This window comes from Marmota marmota, unplaced genomic scaffold (assembly GCF_001458135.2).
Source record: "Marmota marmota marmota unplaced genomic scaffold, marMar, whole genome shotgun sequence".
Classification (NCBI taxonomy): Eukaryota; Metazoa; Chordata; class Mammalia; order Rodentia; family Sciuridae; genus Marmota; species Marmota marmota.
Window position 1 is genome coordinate 32,603,985 of NW_026000249.1, and position 24,255 is coordinate 32,628,239.

Sequence of the window (24,255 nt, forward strand, 5' to 3'; positions counted from 1 at the left end):
CTGGGTCAAATGGTGGTTCCATTCCCAGCTTTCCAAGGAATCTCCATACTGCTTTCCAAATTGCCTGCACTAATTTGCAGTCCCACCAGCAGTGTATGAGTGTACCTTTTTCCCTGCATCCTCGCCAACACTTGTTGTTTGTCTTCATTATGGATGCCATTCTTACTGGAGTAAGATGGTATCTGAGAGTAGTTTTGATTTGCATTTCTCTGATTACTAGAGATGATGAGCATTTTTTCATATGTTTGTTGATTGAGTGTATATCATATGAGAAGTGTCTGTTCAGGTCCTTGACCATTTATTGATTGGATTATTTGTTGTTGTTGTTTTGTGTTTGGTTTTTTTTTGGTGCTTATCTTGTTGAGCTCTTTATATACCCTAGAGATTAGAGCTCTATCTGATGTTTGAGGGGTAAAAATTTGTTCCCAGGATATAGGCTCCCTGTTTACCTCACAGATTATTTCTTTTGCTGAGAAAAACTTTTTACTTTGAATCCATCCCATTTGTTGATCCTTGGTTTTAATTCTTGTGCTATAGGCATCTTATTAAGGAAGTTGGGGCTTAGCCCCATGTGATGGAGATTAGGGCCTACTTTTTCTTCTATTAGACACAGAGTCTCTGGTTTAATTCCCAGATCCTTAATCCATTTTGAATTAACTTTTGTGCATTGTGAGAAATAAGGATCCAATTTTATTTTCTTGCATGTGGACTTCCAGTTTTCCCAACACCATTTGTTGAAGATGCTATCCTTTCTCCAGTGCATGCTTTTGTCTAATGTAAGATCATTGTAATTGTGTGGGTTAGTCTCTGTGTCCTCTATTCTGTACCGTTGGTCTACCAGCCTTTTTTGGTGCAAGTACCATGCTGTTTTTGTTACTATTGCTCTGTAGTATACTTTAAGGTCTGGTATAGTGATACCACCTGTTTCACTCTTTCTGCTTAGAATTGCTTTAGCTATTCTGGGTCTCTTACTTTTCCAGATGAATTTCATGAATGCTTTTCCTATTTCTATGAGGAATGCCATTGGGATTTTTATCTGAATTTCATTGAATCTGTATAGTGCTTTTGGTAGTATGGTCATTTTAATAATATTAATTCTGCCTATCCATGAGCAAGGTAGATCTTTCCATCTTCTAAGGTCTTCTTCTATTTCTCTCTTTAGGGGTCTGTAGTTTTCATTGTATAGATATTTCACCTCTTTTGTTAAGTTGATTCCCAAGTATTTTATTTTATTTTATTTTGCGGATATTGTGAGTGGGGTAGTTTTTCTCATTTCCTTTTCAGAGGATTTGTCACTGATATACAGAAATGCCTTTGATTTATGGGTGTTGATTTTATATCCTGCCACTTTGATGAATTCATTTACTAGATCTAGAAGTTTCCTGGTGGAATTTGTTGGGTCTTCTAGGTATAGAATCATATCATTAGCAAATACTGTTAGTTTAAGTTCTTCTTTTCCTATAGTTATTCCTTTAATTTCTTTCGTCTGTCTAATTGCTCTGGCCAGTGTTTCGAGAACTATATTGAATAGAAGTGGTGAGAGAGGGCATCCCTGTCTTGTTCCAGATTTTAGAGGGAATGCCTTCAGTTTTTCTCCATTTAGAATGATGTTGGTCTGAAGCTAAGCATAGATAACCTTTACAATGTTGAGGTATGTTCCTGTTATCCCTAGTTTTTCTAGTGTTTTGAACATAAAGGGATACTGTATTTTGTCAAATGCTTTTTCTGTGTCTATCAAGATGATAATATGGCTCTTATTTTTAAGTCTATTGATGTGATGAATTACATTTATTGATTTCCATATGTTGAACCAACCTTGCGTCCTGAGGATGAATCCCACTTGATCATAGTGCATAATCTTTTGCATATGTTTTTGTATCCGATTTGCCAGAATTTTATTGAGGATTTTTGCATCTATATTCATTAGAGATATCGGTCTGAAGTTTTCTTTCTTGAGATGTCTTTGTCTGGTTTTGGAATCAGGGTGATATTGGCCTCATAGAATCAATTTGGAAGTACTCCCTCTTTTTCTATTTCCCGAAATAGATTGAAGAGTATTGGTATTAGTTCTTCCTTAAAGGTCTTGTAAAACTCTGCTGTATATCCGTCTGGTCCTGGGCTTTTCTTGGTTGGTAATCTTTTGATGGCTTCTTCTATTTCCTCACTTGATATTGGTCTGTTTAAGTTGTGTATATCTTCCTGACTCAATATGGGCAGGTCATATGACTTTAGGAATTTATCTATGCTTTCACTATCTTCTATTTTATTAGAGTATAAGTTTTCAAAATAATTTCTAATTATCTTCTGTATTTTTTAGTGTCTGTTGTGATAATGCCTTTTTCATCCTGTATGCTAGTAATTTGGGTTCTCTCTCTTCTTCTCTTCATTAGCATGGCTACGAGTCTGTCAATCTTATTTATTTTTTCAAAGAACCAACTTTTGGTTTTGTCAGTTTTTTGAATTGTTTCTTTTGTTTTGATTTCATTGATTTCAGCTCTGATTTTAATTATTTCTTGCCTTCTACTGCATTTGCTGCTGATTTGTTCTTCTTTTCTAGGGCTTTAAGATGTGGTGTGAGGTCATTTATTTGTTGGCTTTTTATGCTTTTAAGGAATAAACTCCATGCAATGAATTTTCCTCTTAATTTTCCTGCTTTCATAGTGTCCCAGAGATTTTGATATGTTATGTCTGTGTTTTCATTTACCTCTAAGAATTTTTTTAATTTCCTCCTTGATGTCTTCTGTAATCCATTGTTCATTCAGTAGCATACTGTTCATTCTCCATTTGATGTAGAAATTTTTCTTCCTTATTTTATCATTGATTTCCAACTTCATTCCATGATTGGATAAAATGCATGGTAGTATCTCTACTCCTTTGTATTTGCTAAGAGTTGCCCTGTGGCATAATATATGGTCTATTTTTAAGAAGGGTCCATGTGCTGCTGAGAAGAAAGTGTATCCGCTTGATGTTGGTTGATATATTCTATATATGTCACTTAATCTAAGTTGTTAATAGTGTTATTGAGTTCTATAGTTTCTTTATTCAACTTTTGTTTGGAAGATCTGTCCATTGGTGAGAGAGGTGTGTTGTGGTCTATTTGACTGTTGAACTTGAGAAGAGTTTCTTTCATGAATATAGCTGCACCATTGTTTGGGGCATATATATTAAAGATTGTTATGTCTTGTTGGTGTATGGTTCCCTTGAGCAGTATGTAATGTCCTTCTTTATCCCTTTGATTAACTTTGGCTTGAAGTGTGTTTTACTTTATATGAGTATGGACACCCCTGCTTGCTTCTGAGGTCCATGTGAGTGGTATGATTTTTCCAAACCTTTCACCTTCAGTCTGTGTATGTCTTTTCCTATCAAATGAGTCTCCTGTAGGCAGCATATTGTTGGATCTTTTTTAAAAATCCAGTCTACTAGCCTATGTCTTCTGATTGGTGAGTTTAAGCCATTAACATTTAGGGTTACTATTGAGATATAGTTTGTATTTCCAGCCATATTTGTTTATTTTTGTTATTTAACTTGACTTGATTTTCCTCTTTGATTAGTTTTTCCTTTACTGTACTACCTCCCACTGTTGGTTTTCATTGTTATTTTTCATTTCCTCTACATGAAATGTTTTGCCAAGGATGTTTTGAAGCGCTGGTTTTCTAGCTGCAAATTCTTTTAACTTTTGTTTATCATGGCAGGTTTTTATTTCATCTTCAAACCTGAAGCTTAATTTTGCTGGATACAAGATTTTGGGTTGGAACCCATTATCTTTCAGCATTTGAAATATGTTGTTCCAGGATCTTCTAGCTTTCAGGGTCTGTGTTGAAAGATCAGCCGTTAACCTAATTGGTTTACCCAGATAAGGAATATGGTTACTTTGTCTTGTAGCTTTTAAAATTCTCTCCTTGTCTGTATGTTGGGCATTTTCATTATAATGTGTCATGGTGTGGATCTTTTGTGAATTTGCACATTCAGCATCCTGTCGGTTTCTAGGATTTGGATTTCCATTTCATTCTTCATTTCTGGAAAGTTTTCTAATATTATTTCATTGAATAGATTGCTCATTCCTTTGGTTTGGACCTCAATATCTTCATCTATCCCAATAACTCTTAAATTTGGCCTCTTTATGCTATCCCATATTTCTTGGATGTTCTGCTTGTCGCCTCTCATCAGTCTCGCTGTGCTGTCTATGTTCTTTTTGAGATGATATACTTTGTCTTTGATGTCTGATGTCCTATCTTCTGAGTGTTCTACTCTGCTGGTGATATTCTCATTTGAGTTTTTAATTTTGTTTATCATTTCTTTCATTTCTAGAATTTCTGTTTGGTTTTTTTGTATAACCTCTATCTCCCTATAGAGTTGATCTTTTGCTTCTTGGGTTTGTTTATGTAATTCATTGTTGAAGTGATCTTTCATTGTCTGCATTTGTTGTGTAATGTCTTCCATGAGACTCCAGAACATCTGACCATGTATATCCTGAAATCTTTATCTGACTTTTTTTCTGCTGCAGATGTTACCTCGTCTAATGTTGTATTGTCTTGCATTGTTTGTGGTTCTTTCTTTCTTGTCTTTTCATGTTGCTCACATTTCTTTCCAGCTTTGTGAGACTGTTGTGTTATTGTTTATCCCCTCTAGATTTATATGGCTCTTGTATAGTTCTGAAATCTCTCCTTTGTGGAGAAAGAAAATTTTAACAGTTCCCAATATCAACAATACATCACTATGAGCAAGTTTTTGTTATTAATACATTTATAGTTAGTCATTATATCTCGAGATGTTAGATTCAATTATTATTTAAAATATAGTCATTAGTGTCATAAAAGGCATACAGTTTCTGGTGGAGAATAGAGAACTAAGGGTCGGGCATAGGACGTTATGTTAAGTGGGAAAGGTGTGAGGGTATGGGGTTAATCTATCTTAGCAACTTTTGAGGAGAATGCTAATGAATAGATAGGAGGTAGTTTAGGGAAGAATCCATAAAATCAAACACCTATTTGTATTTAGAAAGTTACCTGAAGTAAAAATAGTAAAAGGAGGTTGAAAGTGGGAGAGAGGAGGGGCTGGGGATGTGGCTCAAGCGGTAGCGTGCTCACCTGGCATGCGTGCGGCCCGGGTTCAATCCTCAGCACCACATACAAAACAAAGATGTTGTGTCCGCTGATAACTAAAAAATAAATATTAAAATTCTCTCTTTCTCTCTCCCTCTCTCACTCTCTCTTTAAAAAAAAAGTGGGAGAGAGGAAGAAAGAAAAATAAAAAGGAAAGAAAGAGAAAAAAGAGAGAGGGAGAAAGAAAATAAGAAAAAAGGGGGGAGCTTATGCCATTCCTCTATACTATATTGATTCATTTCTTAAAGTTTTATTTCATGCAAAGTTCTTGGTTTCACATATGTTGGGGTTGTGAGGACCAGATGGGGAAGGGTAGAGGATAATGGACTAGAAGAGAGAAAAAAAAAAAAAAGTCTCCTAGAATTCTGTTTTCTTTTCTTCCAGTAGGTGGCATTGTCTATTCCAAGTTTGACTCTCTGCCCTCAGGGTGGTGGAGGTAGCCAGTGTGAGAAGGCTTGAGCTTCTGCATGGAGCCTTCCTGCTCTTAGTCTCTGAGTTGGAAACCAGGTGCCTGCAGAGTTGCAGTTCCGTGTTGATAGCCACGCCCCCCAAAAGATTGTGGGAAAGCTTTTGAGTTATCACAGCTGTGGGGGAGTTGGGAACCAGGTACCTGATCCACCACAGAACTGCGCTGGTAGCTAAGCCCGCAGATAGATGGCGACAAAGGTTTTCCAAGATGGCTTCCATCTGTTTTCCTGCATCTGGTGTTTGGTGAGGTGGAGGGTGCTGGGGTGACCTTGTGTTGTGGCCAGAGCTTGGTCTGGTGACCTGCGTGGGAGCAGAGCATAGTATGGCGACCTACAGTTGTGTAGTGGTGCTGATTTTGTACTTGTGATCCGCAGCTTGTGATCCGCAGCTTGTGTTCCGCACGTGTGTTCAGACTGTGGGCTTTGGGGCCGGTGTTTGGAGTCTTACCGGCAAGTAAAGCCTCTGCGTTCTGTGCTGCGCTCACTTCTCCAGTGGAATCTGCGAAAGATTCGCTGTATGGTGTCCTGTCACATGCTCTGAGATGTAGTTTTTCGTCAAGGCAGTACCTGGTGGAGAAGCCTTTGACTGTTTTCTCAGATTCCTGCGCAGAGACACCAGAAGTGGTATCTCCTCTACTCCGCCATCTTGGCTCTTTTTGATCTTCCTGCCTCAGCCTCCTGAGTTGCTGGGATTACAGGCATGCACCCCCTCCATTCTTCTCTCATTCCTTGCTAATTGCATTGGTCTGCTCAGGCTGCCATTAAAATTTTCTTCTTTAATGTTCTGTAGTTTTCATTGTAGAGGTCTTTCACCTCTTTTGTTAGATTTATTACCAAGTATTTTATATTTTTTGAGGTTATTTTGAATGGGGTAGTTTTCCTAATTTATCTTTCAGTGGATTAATCGCTTATGTATAGAAATGCAAATGATTTATGGGTATTGATTTTATATCCTGCTACTTTGCTGAATTCATTTATTAGTTCTAGAAGTTTTCTGGTGGAATTTTTTTGGATGTTCTAAATATAGAATCATGTCTTTGGCAAATCATGATAGTTTGAGTTCTTCTTTTCCTATGTGTATCCCTTTAATTTCTTTTGTCTGTCTGATTGCTCTGGCTTTAATTTCAAGGACTTTATTGAATAGAAGTGGTGAAAGAAGGCAACCCTGTTTTGTTTCAGTTTTTAGAGGGAATGCTTCCAATTTTTCTCCATTTAGAATGATGTTAGCCTTGGGCTTAGCATAGATAGCTTTTACAATCTTGAAGTATGATCCTACTATTTCTAGTTTTTCTAGTGTTTTGAACATGAAGAGGTGCTGTATTTTATCGAATGCTTTTTCAGCATCTATTGAGATAATCATATGATTCCTGTCTTTTTAAAAAATATTTTTAGTTGTAGATAGATACAATACCTTTATTTTATTTATTTTATGTGGTACTGAAGATCAAACCCAGTGCCTCACACATGCTCAGCAAGTGATCTACCACTGAACAACACCTCCAGCCTTCTTGTCTTTAAATCTATTGATGTGATGTATTACTTTTATTGATTTCTGTATGTTGAACCAAACTTGCATCCCTGGGATGAACCCCACTTAATCATGGTGTGCTATCTTTTTAATATGTTTTTGTATGTGATCGGTCAGGATTTTATTGAGAATTTTTACATCTGTGTACTCTTGATAATTTGTTTCTTTGATGAAATTTTAAAATTATTTGTCTTTTTTAATTTAATGTGTAATTGCTTGTTGAGTCATGTTTATCATGATTGCTTTGAAACTCTGGTCAGATAATTTGAAACATCTGATCCATCCCAGAGATGGCATCAATTAAATGCCTTTTATCATTCAAGCTGTTATTTTCCTGGTACCTGATGTGTAGTGACTCTCAATGTATACTGGATATTTTGGCTATTACAGCAGGAGACTCTGGGTCCCATTTAGCTTTTTAACTCTTATAGACAGTCACCTTGTTTAGATTTAGCATATAGGTCCTAGACTACTTTGGGGCCTGTAGTTCCAATGATAATATAATTTTCAGAACCTCTGTGGTACTATTTTTGTCCACTTGGCCTACCTTATCCCATTGGGGATCCCACAAATCCTCTGTTAGTTTTGTTTGGGGGTTTCAAAGAAGCTTGTGCAGATCTGGCTGACTGGAGGCCTATAGGTGAGTAAAAGGAGACTTTCTTGCTTAAATGGGTGAATGGAACTTCCAGTTTCTTGCCATAGTAGGTTCCTCCTGTCTATGAAGGATGGAGAGTGTGTCCCTAGTTGTGTGCCGCAGTCTGGCTGGGCACAATCAGGAGCCACTTGTCAAAAGAAACTAACTTTATTTTTAGAACCACACACGCCAAACAAAACAGCCTCTCAGGAAAAACCCTCAGAGCCTCAACTGCCACCACCGGCTTTCCACAAGCCTCTCTCTCCCACACAAGCTTCTCTCCACCTCCCACAATCCTCCTGCTCTTGAGGCCGATTGGCTGGGTCACGTGGGCGGAGCCAAAAAAGTCCCCCAATGAGCAGCTCCGTGGTCTGAAAGGGCAGGGAAACAGTCCAATGAGCATCACCGCAGAGGAGCCAATCAGCTAGATGTTGCTGGGGCCGAGGAGCCAATCAGCTAGATGTTGCTGGGGCCGCTGTGAGCCAATCATCAGCCGGCAGCTGGAAGTTTGCTGGCAGCTGGAAGTTTGCTGGGGCCCCTTCGGCTGTGGCTCTCAACATCTCCCCCTCTCTGTTTAAACAACAAGCATGTGGCTTAGGGACCGTGCCTGCCTTAGGTTGTCCAATAGTACATATGGTCCTTAGGTTGGTACCATTGCAATTGGATCTTACCCGTCACTGACTACCGGTCCAGTATACAGCCACACCTGTGGAGAGGTCTTTGTACCAGCGGGGGGGTGAGGTTCTTTGCCTCACCTCTGTTGGCCCCCAAATTTTAGCTGGACGATCATGACAAGCAGAAGGGAGGAAGATACACCAAGCCAATTGACGGCTCCTTTTGGAAAAATTGTACCACCGATGACATCATCAGCAAAAATACCCCAACACTACCACAAGTCGCTGCACCAACAGATAGTTCACAATGCATACAGGTGAGCTCACAATGTGTCCAGGCAAGTTCTGCAAGCAGTTCAGTGATGGCTATTGTAGAAGCTGTAGATTGGTTTTATCTTTGACTTCACCAGCACTGGGATGAAGATAGGAATTCTGGCAATAATGGCTAAAGAAAAAATTATGTAACATTACAGAAGGCACTAAAAGAAAACAATTTTCTTAACAATTTACATTATCTTTAAGAGAATTATTAAATATAATGAAAAGGAAAGGTGAAAGTAAACAAACAGATCTGTTAACCTTCTTTTGTGTTCACATATTAAAACAATCTTTAACAGCTGTTTACCCAATTAAATTAAACCATTTAAATCACGTGAATTAAAAAAAAATATTTGGATCCATTTTATCATGAGCGCTCATCATATATGATATATGGACATACATACATTCAAACATATAACACAAAACACAAGTGTGCACACATAATATAATACATACAACACATAACATTATAGTAAAGGCCTTATAACTTTTTACAGGTGAAATCTCCATTGCAATGTTTAAAAACTCTATAGTCAAAAAATAGAACTGATCAGCAAAACATTAACCTAGGTCTGTATGAGCTCAAAAAACAAAATAGAACTTCATGATATGGCAAAGGGCAATAATAAAATAGATATTGAAAAAAGCATCCTGGTTCTGTTGCAGATGTAAGAATAGCCAAACTGGAGTTTTGGATATCAGTTGTTATGGATTTGAGCCAAATCATCTTCTTTTTGGTCTGTAGAAATCGCTTTAGTTAATCTTTCTGGAATCCAAATCGGCTGCTGTTCTCCCTGTGGAAACACATAAACAGACCCCCGACTCCAGACAATCACTGGGTCAGGACCTTGGTTAATCTCTCTGGAATCCAAATCGGCTGCTGTTCTCCCTGTGGAAACACACAAACAGACCCCCGACTCCAGACAATTACTGGGTCAGGACCTTTCCATTGTCCTGTTAGAATATCCTTCCAAAGTACCTTGGGCTTATGTACATTTTTTGGACACATATGCCTTTCCGCAGCACTAAGTCCTGATGAATCCAAATTTAAAAAGTTTAGAGTAAAAAGGGTTATTTTAAGTTTATCTTTGGGGAATATATACCCCTTCCCAATTCCTTCTTTTTGCTTTAATAAGTACATTTTAATAGTTTGATGAGCTCTTTCAACTATGCCTTGTCCCTGTGGATTGTATGGGATTCCTGTTATATGAGTAATGCCAAATGTTGAGCAAAATTGTTTAAAAGAGGTAGAAGTATAACCAGGGGCATTATCTGTTTTTAACTGTTTTGGAACACCCACAGTGGCAAAATTTTGTAAGCAATGAGCTATAACATCTTTAGTTTTTTCTCCGGCATGAAGGGAGCCCATCAAAAATCCAGAAGAAGTATCAACTGTAACATGCAAATATTTTAATTTTCCAAATTCTGGCAAGTGTGTGACGTCCATCTGCCAAATATGGTTAGGTATCAATCCTCTAGGATTGACTCCAAGATTAACTTGTGGTAAAAAGGTCACACAATTTTGACATTGTTTTATTATTTGTCTAGCTTGTTCCTTAGTTATTTTAAAACGCTTTTGTAAAGTATTAGCATTGACATGGAACTTTTTATGAAAATTTATAGCTTCTTCTAGTGTAGAGAAAATATGTATGTCATGTGTAGTTTTATCTGCTAAATCATTGCCCAAACTAAGGGCTCCAGGCAATCCTGTATGTGCCCTGATATGTCCTATAAAGAATGGATCTTTTCTGTCCCAGATTAGACTTTGTATAGTGGAAAGCAAAGAGAAAACAGTAGAAGAAGGGGAAATCCTACCAGCATCTTCAAGAGATACTATAGCATTAACTACATACTGACTATCAGAAAATAAATTAAATACAGAATCTTTAAACATCACAAAAGCTTGTAAAACTGCATTAAGCTCTACCTTTTGAGCTGATTGTTTGGGTACTAAAAATGTAAAAGTTTGATCAGGGGTAACTACTGCTGCTGTACCATTATTTGACCCATCAGTGAATATATTTGGAGCATTCATGATAGGTGTTTTTCTTGTCATTTTTGGAAAAATTACAGGATGCAATGACCAAAAAGACAATAAAGGATTAGATGGTAAGTGGTTATCAAATGAAACATTAGATTTGCACATGATTATTGCCCAAGTATTTAACTCATTAGCTAACTCATCAATTTGATTCATAGTATATGGAGTAATAATTTTATTGGGAGAAATTCCAAACACTCCCTTTGCTGCTTTTATTCCTTTGAGTATTAATTGTCCTACAGCCTCAGGATACCTAGTAAGAATAGTGTTAGGAGAATAAGATAAATGTATCCATAATAATGGACCTTCTTGCCAAAATACTCCTGTAGGAATATTTTTTGTTGGTAGTACAATAAATAATAAAGGCAAACTTATATCAATTCTATCCAAATGCATATTTTCCATATATGTTTCAATGATTTTTAATGCCTTTCTTGCTTCAGGCGTTAACATTCGGGGTGAATTTGGATCTGATGGACCTTTTAGGATATCAAATAAAGGTCCCAACTCTCCTGTTGGTATACCTAAATAAGGCCTTATCCAATTTATGTCTCCTAATAACTTTTGAAAGTCATTAAGTGATTTGAGTTGATCTACTCGTATTTGAATTTTTGGTGGACGGACCATGGTTGAGGATAATAGAACTCCTAAATAATTAATTGGAAAATTTAATTGTACTTTATCTATTGCTATCTCTAGATTATAATTTTTTAATAAGTTTGTAAGTGTGGCATAACATTCTAGCAATGTGTTTTTATCTTTGTGTGCTAATAATACATCATCCATATAGTGAAATATTTGTAGTTCAGGATTTTGATTTCTAAGTGGCTGGATTACTTTGTTAACATAAATTTGACACATAGTTGGGCTGTTAGCCATCCCTTGAGGGAGTACTTTCCATTCATATCTCTGATCAGGACCTTCATGATTCAGTGCAGGGATAGTAAATGCAAAACGTGGACTATCCTCAGGATGAATTGGAATTGAAAAAAAACAATCTTTAATATCTATAACTAAAACATACCAGGTTTTTGGCAAAGCAGACAATTGAGGAATCCCTGATTGAGCAGGTCCCATAATAACCATCTCATTATTAATGGCTCTTAAATCTTGCAATAATCTCCATTTACCAGATTTCTTTTTGATGACAAAAATGGGAGTATTATGGGGAGATACAGAAGGTTGTATATGTCCTTCTGCTAATTGTTGTTTGACCAGGTCATGGGCTGCTTGTATCTTTTCTTTAGTCAGGGGCCACTGAGGAACCCATACTGGTCTTTCTGATTTCCAAGTAATTTTTATTGTCTCAGTGGCCCTTTCTGAAAATCCAACCCATGTCTGTCTGTTCCTTGATCTATTTGTATTGGTGCTGCTATACCTTGTTCTTGTTTTTCTAATCTTTTTCCTTTCCTAAAACCTTGTCTAGTCATAATAGTGGGTGCATTTTGGTTGATGTTATTTGTTAATGTCAAACCTAATTGATCTAGGACATCTCGTCCCCATAAATTTACGGGAAGATGATCCAATACATATGGCTGTATAGTTCCTTCACATCCTTCAGGATCCTTCCAATCTAATACCATTGCACTTCTATGGGGATTAGTCGCCACTCCTAGGCCTCGAAGCGTTTGAGTGGCTTGTTGTAATGGCCAATGTTTTGGCCATTCTTGACGAGAGATGATGCTAAGGTCTGCACCTGTATCCAGTAGCCCATTAAATTCATGTCCTTGAATATTTAGTTTTAGCATGGGGCGAGAATCTAAATTTAAAGAAAGCATAGCCCAATCTACACCTGTGGAGCCTAATCCCTTGGAACCTCTTTCTACAGTACGACTGGAAAATTTATCATGTAGGCTGGGTATTATTAGTAACTGTGCTATTCTATCTCCTGGTGAAATTACTGATATACCCTTTGGAGAACTGGCTATAATTTTTATTTCACCTTCATAATCGGGATCAATTACCCCAGGACTTATCATAAGTCCTTTTAGAGTAGAAGAGCTGCGTCCCAATAATAAGCCTACTGTTCCTTTGGGAAGAGGTCCTTTCACCCCTGTGGGAATGATTTGAACTCCCATCTCTGGAGTTAGTACTGCTCTGGCGGAGGCGCAGATGTCCAACCCTGCGCTCCCTCTGGTTTGTCTGATGAGGGATCTGATGGACAATGTGTCCTGGGCACTACCCTGATGGGGTTGCTGGGTTCCTCCAGTGCTCCGTATATTTGTGGTTTTGGGCCCCGGAGCATTGGGCCCCCCTGTCCATTTTTTGGCAATGGAGCCCGATGCCTTTCTCCACGATATCGTGGATAAACACCTGGTCCTTGTTCGTTTTTTGATAATGGAGTACCCTCTATGGTGGTTTGAGAACGGCATTCATTAGCCCAATGTCTCCCTCTACGGCATCGTGGGCAAATACCTGGTATTCTACTCCTTTGATACCTAGTTTTGTTAAACCCTCCTCCAATGGGGCAATTCCTTTTAAAATGTCCTGTTTGTTCACAATTGTAGCATGTTCTTGGCCTGGCATCTAAAGCCTGTTTTACTGCAGCTGCCACAATTTGCCCTTGTTCATTAATGTCTCTGGCATCTAAAGCCTGTTTTACTGCAGCTGCCACGACTTGCTCTTGTTCATTAATGTCTCTACATAATTTAATATATGTGTTTAAATCTTCATGTTTCCATGGTCTAATGATATCTCTGCACCAACGATTCGCTTGCTCATAAGCCAGGTGTTTTAGTAATGGCATTGCTTGTTCTGTATTCCCAAAAACTCTGGTAGCTGTTTGAATAAGCCTATCTACAAATTCAGCATAAGGTTCATTAGCTCCTTGTATTACCTTAGATAATTGACCTTGTAAACCTCCATGTCCTTGTAAAGTCTTCCATGCCTTAATTGCATCTGCAGCAATTTGTGCGTATACACCAGGATCATATGCAATTTGTTGCTGCTGATCCTCATAAGGTCCCTTTCCTAACAACATATCTAGATTTCTCTGAGGATAACCAGCTGCTGCATTTCGCCTAGCCGTCTCCTTGCAAAATTCCTCATTGGCAACCTTCCATAACAGGTATTGTCCTCCATTTAGCACAGCTTTACACATATTAGCCCAATCTGCTGGCGTCATGTTCAAGTTGTTAATGGATTCGACCATGCTTACAGTGAAGGGTGCTTGAGGACCATAGGTTGTTACAGCCTCTTTTAGCTGCTTCACTGTTTTGAAATTTAAAACTTGGTAAAATCGCTGCCCTCCTGCCTCAAATACAGGGCATGTTAATATTTGAGATCTTGTCTCAGGATCCCAACTATCAACTGCGGGGGTTGGGGACCTCCCAGCATATGGAGGTGGCCTTGTTAGTTGGACACTTACGTCCTCTGGTGATAGAAAGGTGTTAGTAGCAGTCTCCTGTTGTAACTTTCCCCCTGATGGCTTTTTCTGTTTTACACTTTCTTTCTCTGTCTGACTAGCTTGAGAGGCCTTCTCTTTTACTTGAATCTTTTCCTCTGTCTGACTAACTTGAGAGACCTTCTCTTTTACTTGAATCATTATGTCTTCTTCTTCCTCTACCATTGTCTGAACTGAAGGCTTTGGACTAAGCAAACAAGATATGAACGTCCACAATGGCAATGTGCCAACTGGCAGAGTCCCTGGGCTTTTCTTTTCTATTCTTTTTAAATCTTCACCATGATGGTTCCATTGTGATATATTTAACAACTCCTCCTTAAAAAGCCATGGGCTACATTTTTGTATTGTATCAACGTATGCCCTGATTGTTCTTGATTTTACTGAGATGCCTCCTTCCTCTAACAATTTACTTAACACTCTTTCAGTTTGTTTTTTACTAATTTCTGATCCCGTATTTCTACTATAATACAACTCAACAAGATAACGCCTAACAAAACTGAAACTGAGTGAAACAAAATTGGAACAACACAAAATCATTATAATAGCCTCCTGAAATGTCCATCCGTCCTTTCTCCCTATCTGTTCCTCAGATGTGAGCGGTTTTTCTTCCATCTTACACATCTCCAGGGACAGGCAACTTAAAACAAAAGTGAAACAAAATAACAAAAGAAGAATCTTAAAATGGCTACCCATCCTCTTGCCCTGCCCTCAGGGGCGAGCAGTTCACTTACCCTCAGTCGCTCCCCGTGCGAGCCACCAAATGCCGCAGTCTGGCTGGGCACAATCAGGAGCCACTTGTCAAAAGAAACTAACTTTATTTTTAGAACCACACACGCCAAACAAAACAGCCTCTCAGGAAAAATCCTCAGAGCCTCAACTGCCACCACCGGCTTTCCACAAGCCTCTCTCTCCCACACAAGCCTCTCTCCACCTCCCACAATCCTCCTGCTCTTGAGGCCGATTGGCTGGGTCACGTGGGCGGAGCCAAAAAAAGTCCCCCAATGAGCAGCTCCGTGGTCTGAAAGGGCAGGGAAACAGTCCAATGAGCATCACCGCAGAGGAGCCAATCAGCTAGATGTTGCTGGGGCCGAGGAGCCAATCAGCTAGATGTTGCTGGGGCCGCTGTGAGCCAATCATCAGCCGGCAGCTGGAAGTTTGCTGGCAGCTGGAAGTTTGCTGGGGCCCCTTTGGCTGTGGCTCTCAACAGTTGTGTACTTGTTGTTGGTAGGATTATTCTGAGTGTCTCTGATTGGGGACATTGAAAGTCTTGGACCCACAGGGGCTAATAGGGTTCCCAGTCTCCCCACTCTCTACAGGTGATGCAGAGTACTTCCAAGGTCACATATTTATTGTAGCATGATCAGACTTGCCAATTCTCCTGCTTCATCATCCCAACATAGATGGTGTCTTTTAGTGGTTGAGAGGAGCCTCAGGTCCAACAACAAATGCGATTGCTTCCCCAGCTGGAACTTGTGTTGTAATCAACCTTTGCCAGTGCCCAGTAGCTGTGTGGTATCTATAGGTGGGTGAAAAAAGTCTCAAATAGAGTAAGGATGGTGTGCTTATTGTCACTCTTTCTCATAATGTCAGGGTGGTTTTTTATTGTCAGTGGGGTTTCTGATTGATTCGCCTTGCTGGTTCTGCTATGCATACATAATGGCAGGACTTTCTGTTCCATCTGGGGTAAGAAAGATATGTGAGCTATACTTTCTCTTAGTAGGTTGGGGGTTGGGAAATTAAACTCTGAGAATCTCTCTAGGCTTTCTACTGTTGGACAATGGTTTGCAAGATGCCATGCCATTGTGCTATTCCTCCAGTTTTTTTAAAAAAAATCTTTATAGTAGATGGACACAATAGCTTTATTTTATTCTCATGTGGTGCTGAGGATCGAACCTAGTGCTTCACCCATGCTTGGCAAGTGCTCTACCAACTGAGCTACAATCCCAGCTCTACTCCTCCAGTTTTATAGTCCCTCTTTCATCTTTCAGAGCTGGGTGCATGTTTATCTTTGTCTTTGTTTTGTCTATTGAGTTAGTTTCAGGACTTATAGTTGTATTTAGCAAGGAGAAGTAGAACTCTCTCTGTACTCTCTGATCTTCCTTTTTTAATATATAATCTTTATTTTTTTGTTCCTAGTAATCTTGCACATTTCTTTTTAAATTTTTTTTAGTTGTAGTTGGACACAATACCTTTATTTTGTTTATTTGTTTTTATGTGGTGCTGAGTATTGAACCCAGGGCCTCTCACGTGCTAGGTGAGCATTCTACCACTGAGTCACAACCCAGCCCACACATTTCTTTTTTTAAAAAAATATTTTTCTAATTGCAGGTGGAGCCAATAATTTTATTCATTTTTATGTGGTGCTGATGATTAAATCCAGTGCCTCACACATGTGAGGCAAGTGCTCTCCACTGAGCCACAACCCCAGTTCCTCTTACAACATTTCTTTGTTGTCACCTTTGACTTCATCACTGCATTTACACTTAACAGATATTAGAATTAATAATACTTGTAAAACATTTCAGAATCAAGTACAAGGTCAGCATCTGGCTCAAAAATACTATGAGGGGGCTGGAGATGTGGCTCAAGCGGTAGCGCGCTCGCCTGGCATGCGTGCGGCCCGGGTTCGATCCTCAGCACCACATACAAACAAAGATGATGTGTCCACCGAAAAAACTAAAAAAAAATAAATATTTAAAAAAAAAAATACTATGAGAAGAGATACCAAGATATTAACACGTAAATACTAAATGCACAGTAATATTTCTTCTACAGAGTGGGTCTTTGTTGCTGTGTAAGCTTACAAGTAAAGAACATATACTTATAATCATAGCAATCTTTGACTGAGTTCTTATTGTCCCCAGGCAATGCTTAAGTCTTCAGTATATTAACTAACTATTGATGAAAACCACTTATGGTAGTGTAGAGTGTTGAATAGTACTCCCCCCCCACACACACACACAAATGGTTATCCAAATACTAACATGCAATACCAATGAACATTACCTTATTTTTAAAAAGGCCCTTTTCAGATGTAATTAAGTAAAAGATCTCAAGATGAGGTCATCCTGGATTTAAGTAAGTCCTAAATTTAATGATTGGAGTCCTTAAAAGAGAAAAAGGAGAGATTTGAGATACAGAGAATACAGGCAGGATGAAGACAGAAGCAGAGATTGGATATATGCAGTTATAAGCCAAGGAAAGTCAAGGGTTGTCATTAGCCACGAGAAGTTAGGAGGGAGGCATGGAGTGGATTCTCTCCCATAGCCTCCAGAAGGAATCAATCTTGCCTATACCTTGACTTCAAACTTCTTGTCTCCAGAACTGTGAGATAATAAACTTCTGTAGTTTTGAAAAAGTTTTAATTGATGCATAAAAACATAAATATTATACATATTTATGGGGTACCATGTAATGTTTCAAAATCTGAATACATTATGTAATGTTTAAATCAGATTAATGATATGTATGTTCTCAAACATTTATCATTTCTTTATGGCTAATACATTTGAAACCCTTCTAGATTTTTGAAATAAGGAGTATGTCATCATTATTCAGTCACACTTCTGTGTAGTAGTAGAACAACAGAGTTTTTTGCTCCTACCAACTGTAACTTAGTACTCATTCATCCATGTTTTCCCACCTTCATCCCCCAATTTTCCATAGCCTTTGGTAACCACCATTATACTTTCAACTTCTATGAGATCAACACTTTAGAGTCTACATCTTGTACTTGTGCTTAATTTCTGTAGTTTTAAAGTGCTATATTTGAAGTAATTTGTTACAGCAGCACTAGGAAACTAATACAGGTAGAATTTATTTACCTCCATTTTATAGATGAGGATCAGAAGTGTTAAATGACTTGCATATGTTCACACAGCTTGTAGGTAGTGGTCATAAGAATTAAGACCAAGCCTATCTACTGTAAAGCTTTTAGCTTTCAGTCTTCATTTTCTAAAATTTCTTTGATGAGAGATTAAAAGCAACATCATGGCCTCCACACTGCTCAATTATCTAACTTTTTCTTCAGGGTTCTCTTTCTACTTCAAGACATTTGTTTCACTTACTGACTTTGAGTTCTTCCATCAAGGTAAATGTAAAGTGACCCTTGGGAAAAGGGCAATACTTAACACAGTGCAAAGCTCCTGATAGGGAGTCTTCCAGTCATAAGCAGATCAGAGGTAGAGATTGTTTTAGGCAAAGCAGGGTCTGTTCATTTATTTCACCCATGGGGATGCCTTATTTCCACCACACTTAAAGTCACCCCACCATTGTTTTGAGTCTCCAGGGAAAGAAATTTGCCTCATGGAACTCAGTCTGTGGACACTGCAATGTCATCCAATTGCCCCCTGCCAAGAAACCATGTATCAGGTGCTGAGGAGAAAAGCAGCAGTTGTTACTTTCCTGGTTACTCTAAAAGTGTTTCTTAATAGGATGTCATTAAATATTATGCACAGTTGGCTGGATATTAAAATTATAGACAAAACAGTTTTTTAAAAATGTGTGCATGTAAAAATAAACTAATGTGTGAGAACAGAGTGCCTAAGCAGCAGATGGCATACTCTGGGGCTGGGCATCCTGATGTCATGTCTGTCACCAAATTCTATGTCACTGAGTAAGTCATTTCAATATCAAATAAGTAAGCACCTACTATGTGCTAGGCATTATTCAGGCTCATTCTGTGCTTGGGGTCAGCTACATTGGATTCATTCTTAACTTACTCATTCTCTGAATATTCATGCTGGCAGGAATTAGGAAAAAATAGAAATAGATAATAAACCAAATAAACTTGAGGCTTAATTCTCTATTAACCTTGACTTTTCCATATTGAACGTTTTTCACATTCATTCAGCTGACAACCTTGAGCAAATGGCTTGGTGCTTAGAATTCAGAGACAGAACTAAGTCAGTTCTTTTCTGAAAGACTAGAAAACAGTTTCTAGAATCCTAGGTTATTACTTAAGTCTTGTCCCCCTGCAATGTTCTAATGCATATCAGTTATATTGTTTTGATCAACAGGAACATAGGAAAACTCATCAATATAATCATATCTTAGAAAATATGAATTTGTGCCTCAGTATCATTCTTTTTGAAGAACAAATGTTTCCTTTATAGTAAACCCTTTCATGTGGCAAGAACCCTCCTGAGTAATGCCAAGTGTGAGTATAACCTGGTGCCATGATTAAACAACCTCTACCACATATCTTGTTGTCTAGTTGGTGATGGAGAAAGTCCATGATTCTGGAGCAGAGCCAGTGGAGAGACAGTCTGCTGTGGACTGAACAATATAGCATGCCCAAAGTTGAGCTTGGGTGTGGGCTCTGGAAAATAATGCATAACAATATATCCAGTGTCAGAGGTAGGAAGATTGATAATAAAGAGCTATTTTGAAAACATGAGTTGCATGACATGATGGTGGCAAACCAGCATCTGATACATGCAAGCAACCAGGACCATCTGAGTCTGAAGGGTGGACATAAATCAGAGAGAATAAAGTATAGTGAAGACTGCAACAATTTTTATTTGTCCAAATGCCTAGCAGACATTTATGTGAAGCACAAACATGAATATAGGAAACTTAAGCTCTATAAAAATGATTTTAACTTCAGTGTGAGGTGGGGTACAGTATGTAAAAACAAACATATAAAGCTCAGAAAACAGGTGGCCATCTTCCTTGCTATTGATTATACTTAAATTTGAGAAAAGCTATTATTTTTACTGGTGTGTGGCACCCTATCAGAGCTTAGACATTTTTTTTTCTTCTCCAGTAGAAGCAGCAAACATTTGCTCACGACACAAACAGAGCTACTTCCCAACATAAGAGGTCTTGAATTGGTTCCTTTTCATTAAATCAGCAAAGGCAAGCTCAGGAGAAAGATAGCATGAACTCTCATTTAACTCAGCAAAGCCAACTTCTGCTCTTGATTATCTAATTCAGGTAGAGTCCTGAGAGGTGGTAGAGAAAGTTGCATGAGGAACTAGGGGGCCCTGCATCTCCTTCTATCCTATTCTTGGTCAAGGGATTTTCAGCCTTAAATTAAATAGACACCCAGTCACTGGCCCAGCCTGGAAGCAACTGGGACACTGCTCTGCATACCCTAATCCTTGACATGCCAAAGCCAGAATCCTCTAGTGTTAGGCATCTGTCAAAAAGCTAGGTCTCCATGTCTTTCAAACCACTATTTCCTTTTCCTGACTCTTGTCCTGTGGTTTCCAGAGCACTTCAGTGATGAACCCTGACTGTCTCCACCATTGGTGCATTAACACATATTCTTTCCACACTGAAGTTGTGTCCTCTGGAAAAAGATTTCAACCCTCAGTGATAATTCCTTTCAGAAACAGGGAAGATGATGTCAATAGAGTGTTTCTATGCCAATCGTGAAACTTCTGGAAGTCTTGCACTGATTGACCTGCCTGCTTATATGCTAGTGTGTGAGAAACCTGAGAGGTGGTCAAGATTAAGAATTAAAATGGGTGGGAAAGCATAATCCCACCAATGTGTGGCACTGTAGGTTAGGGCCAGAGAACTGAGCAAGCAAGGAGGTGACAGCTAGATAATCCACAAGATTCCACACAAAGGGGAGTCATTCTTGATCAACACCACCTTTACCAGAATCTTGGCTGCCTCCTGTGAGAAGCAATGGGAATATTCATTGTTTGTTTGTTTGTTTGTTTATTAAAGAGAGAAAGAGAAGAGAGAGAGAGAATTTTTAATATTTATTTTTCAGTTTCCAGTGGACACAACATCTTTATTTTTTTATTTTATGTGGTGCTGAGGATCAAACCCAGCGCCCCACACATGCCAGGCATTACCGCTTGAGCCACATCCCCAGCCCTTTAAATTTTTTTTAACTTTGAAAAACTGAATCTTAGAAAGCCAACTTTTATGTATATCAACATGTATGTATGTATGTATCAATCTTCCTACCTATGTACCCACCTAGATTAGTGTGTCTCAACCTTGACACTATTGGGACCAAAACATTCTTTTTTTCATTTCTTACATACATGACAATAGTGGAATTCATTACATTCATAATTATCCATTCACAGCACAATTTTTCGTAACTCTGTGTATACAGTATGTTCAGCTAAATTATGCCATTATACATGATCTCTCTCTCTCTCTCTCTCTCTCTCTCTCTCTCTCTCTCTCTCTCTCTCTCTCTCTCTTGGCATTACCAAGTCATTCTTTATTGCATGTCCTGGGCATTGTAGGATGTTTAGCAGCATCCGTGGCTTCTGTCTACTGAATGCCAGTAGTATTGTTCCTACTGCTCCCTAATTGTGACAACCAGAAATATCTCCAGACCTTAACAAATGTGCCCTTCATGGAGGAAAAATAGCCTTATTTAAGAATCACTAATCTATATTTTTATCTGTATAATGGAATCTGTTATGTATTGCTACACAATTAACAATCCCAAAACATAGTGGCTTAAAACAATAACCAGTGTTTCATATGTTATCAGTTAAGATCACTCATGTGATGATATTCAATCTATGTATGTAATGTCTCATACTCCAGGGCCTTTTAATGTGGTCTCTTTCCTCCAAGCAAGGTACACTGGATTTCCTTACAACATGGTGGTTAGGTCTAAGAGGAAAGAAATGGATGTTATCAGGCCTCTTAAGATTTGAGAGGTCTAGCTGGGCTCAGTAGCACATGTCTGTAATCCCAGGATGGCTGTAATCTCAGGAGGCTTAGGCAGGAGGATCGTGAGTTCAAAGCCAGCCTCAGCAAAAGTGAGGCACTAAGAAACTCAGTAGAGACCCTGTCTCTAAGTAAAATATAAAATAGGGGTAGGGATGTGGCTTAGTGGTCAAGTGTCCCTGAGTTCAATCCTCAGTACCCAAAATAAATAAATAAAAAGATTTGAGAGGTCTAAAGGACTGGGGATGTTGCTCAGTGTTAAAGTACTTGCCTAGCATGTGTGAGGCCCTGGGTTTAATCTCCAATACCACAAAAAAAATATTTGAGAGTCCTGATACAGTAATACTGACAGTACTATGTCTGCCACATTTAAGGAACAGCCCAGATTCAAAGTGAGAGAAAACAGGCACCACCTCTTCATGGAAGGAGCAATATGCATGTACTTGAAAAGGTAGAATTAGGGGCTGGGGCTGTAACTCAGTGGTAGAATGCTTGCTTAGCATGCATGAGGCAATGGGTTCTATCCTCAGCACCACATAAAAATAAACAAATAAAATAAAGGCATTCTGTCCATCTACAACTATAAAAAATTAAAAAAAGAAAAGTTAGAATTATTGGCTGCCTCATATACACACTTGTTTTTTTACAACGCGATATTTTACTACCTCTACATTTAACATGCATTGGGCATTTGTAAACATCTAGAGAGACAATATTTCAAGTAAGGACTCATTTGTCCAATATGCACATGACAGTTTTGAATAAACTGTAAATAAAATGTAAACAGCAAATAAAATGTAACAACAGTTCTAATTTGAAAACATCTTCAAAATAAGAGCATTCTGGTCTATAACAAACCCAGTGGGCTATAACACTCAAATTTTCTGGAGAAAATCCTTCCTAGGTATTTTAACACAAAACATACAAAATTTGTTTACTAATTCTACTTTTGTCGTACACTAGCAACCTCTTTAACATCTAGAAAGATTAAATGTGGATTAGGATTCATTCGTCCTTTATATACACTATGTACACAAGCAAAGTAAAACAAAATGCATAGACATAAGGAACAGGGGTTACTCTTGCCTCATTATAAGCACACTGGCATGACACTGTGGAGAACTAGCACACAATGTGTCAGGGACTAGAAGGAAATTCTCCTTCAAAGATTAGCCTGACCACCCCCTGGGAGACATCCTGCCTGGGAGGCATCCTGCAGCCACCTATCTCCCTGGAACATCCTGCGGTTATCAGGATCATCAGACATCTTGCACCTGGCAGTTTTACCACGCACATCCAGCAATTGTTGATTAGAGAGCTTCCCCATCCCCAGCATATAAATACCCCTGTGCGAACAATAAAAGTTTGCAGCTTGATCAGAACTCCTGTCTTGCTGTCACCTTTCGTGTCTCTTGTCCCTTCATTCCTCCCCATCTAGGTTCGCTGCCCACGTTGATGTGTCCTGCCGGACGGGACAACAATGTGTACTAGTCAACAGGGGGTTTGGCTATTACCCCCCCCCAAGAAAAGTTATAAGAATTTTAACAAAAAAATATAAAATGTGTTATATTTTACCACTTTAGAACATCTAGAAATTCTAGATATTTTAAAAGAAGTACTTAGCATTGTCAACTATATATATAATAATGAGGAATAAAATGTACACAAAATACAATGGCTATAATAGGAAAAAAATGTCGTTTACATATAAGCAGCCTGGCACAGGGCCTCCTCCTCCTCACAGTGGGAGTCTTCCCCATGTCCTCTAACCCACTGAACAAGCATGGACAAGTGTGGCTCCTAGAGGTCTAACAACTCCATTTCATGCACTTCCAGGATACAATTCTGATTTTTTTCAAACAAATGGGCATTTATAAGATGTGTCATTTTCTGACTCTATGATGCCTTGGCAACCTCTCTACATTTACAATGTCCAGATGCAGCAGAAGTGTCAACAGGTGGGGGAAAGTTGAGGGCAGCTTTTTCATAGTAAATACACAGACCTTCTACAAACAGCCAGGGTGGAGGGCACTTCCAATTGGTCACATGTGGTGTGTCTCTCTGCCCTTTCTCTGACACCAACAGCTGGAGGGCTGGGCGGCTGACCCTTCCCCCCCTGGACAGCTAACCGTTCTCTCTGTGGACCTGTAACTGTTCTCTCCATGGACCACTGACCGTTCCCCCCAAGGGCAGCTAACCAACCGTCTTCCCGTGGGAGGTTGATGGTTTCCCTTATAGAGCTAATGGTTCCTCCCATGGGACGCTAACTGTTCCCCCATGGACTCCTGAACCACTAAATGTCCTCCCAATGGACTGCTAACGGTTTCCCCCATGGGACGCTAACTGTGCCTCCATGGACGGCTAATGATTCCTCCCATGGACAACTAACTGTCCCCGCATGGACCACTAATGGTTTCCCCCATGGAAGGCTAACTGTCCCCTTCCCCCATGGACTGCTAACTGTCCCCCCACGGGCCGCTAACAGTTCTCCC